General features: G+C 45.0%; 1 non-coding gene across 1 annotated transcript; it reads right to left on the bottom strand.

Moving 5' to 3' along the window:
• Window positions 1-434: 434 nt before the first annotated feature.
• Window positions 435-542, bottom strand: LOC112725411 (small nucleolar RNA R71). The gene has a single exon (XR_003164522.1). It is a non-coding gene; the product is annotated as a small nucleolar RNA R71 (small nucleolar RNA).
• Window positions 543-1154: the final 612 nt, after the last annotated feature.

Genomic DNA, 1154 nt, shown 5'->3' with positions numbered 1-1154 from the left:
TCACTTGAGGAAGAAACAAGCCCCCGTTCTACTGATTCGGTTGATTTACGTGCAGGTGACATGGAAGCACCTAGGAGAGTTACTATCCAGGAGGCTGGAGCCCCTGATTTCACAATGCAACCGTTTCAAGCACATCACCCAGCAGTGGCTACAGACTTTGAAATAAAGACTGCACTACTCAACTTGATGCCCAAGTTTCATGGCCAACCTGCTCAAGAGCCTATTAAGCACCTGAAGGATTTCCAAGTAGCCTGTTCTACTGTCAGGCGAGATGGTGCAGATGAAACTTCTATTCTATTGAAAGCCTTCCCATTCTCTCTTGAGGGAAAGGCGAGAGAGTGGTACTACACTCAACCCGCAGTAACTGTTTCTGACTGGGATACGCTTAGAAGAGAATTTTTTTGGAAAAATTCTTTCCAGCTGAAGTTACTGACAAACTAAGGAAAGATATTTCCATGATTGTTCAGGACGAATATGAGACTTTCTACGAATACTGGGAGCGCTTCAACAACCTTCTGGAAGCATGTCCCCACCATATGATTGACAAGATAGTGTTACTCGGTTACGTCACACAGGGCATGAGGCCCCAAGATAAGACCACATTGGAGAGTGCTAGCAATGGATCTATGAAAAAGTACAAGACCACTGTGGAGGCATGGCAATTGATCAGCGACTTGGCTGAGTCTACAAGGAATCACAGGCAAAAACAGGGCCGGTCAAAAGCTGTTGCGAAAGTATCTTCTTGCAAGGAAACTACTGCTCTGACTCAGAATATATGTGAAATGACCAACTTACTGAAGCAGATGCAGTTGAGTCAACAACAAGCACATCAGAGCCAATAGCTAGTCCCACAGAGAGTGTGTGGGATCTGTGCTGATTACAGCCATTATACTGATGAATGTCTGCAGCTCCAGCAGAAAGATAACACTGTGGCAGCCACTCATAACTTCTATGACTGCCCCAACCAAGGGTACAATCAAGGTGGCAGTTACAGCCATGGATGGCTGGACAATTCTAACCAAGGTTGGAGAGACAATTCTAACCAGAATTGGAGAGACAATTCTAACCAAAATTGGAGGGACAACAATAACAGAAGAGGCAGAGACAATCAAGGATATCAGAGGTGGAATAATAACAACAACAGGCAGCAGAAC

The sequence above is a fragment of the Arachis hypogaea genome, chromosome 11 (assembly GCF_003086295.3).
Source record: "Arachis hypogaea cultivar Tifrunner chromosome 11, arahy.Tifrunner.gnm2.J5K5, whole genome shotgun sequence".
Lineage (NCBI taxonomy): Eukaryota > Viridiplantae > Streptophyta > Magnoliopsida > Fabales > Fabaceae > Arachis > Arachis hypogaea.
The sequence above is the reverse complement of the archived record's forward strand: the minus strand, read 5'-3'. Positions and strand labels throughout refer to the sequence as shown.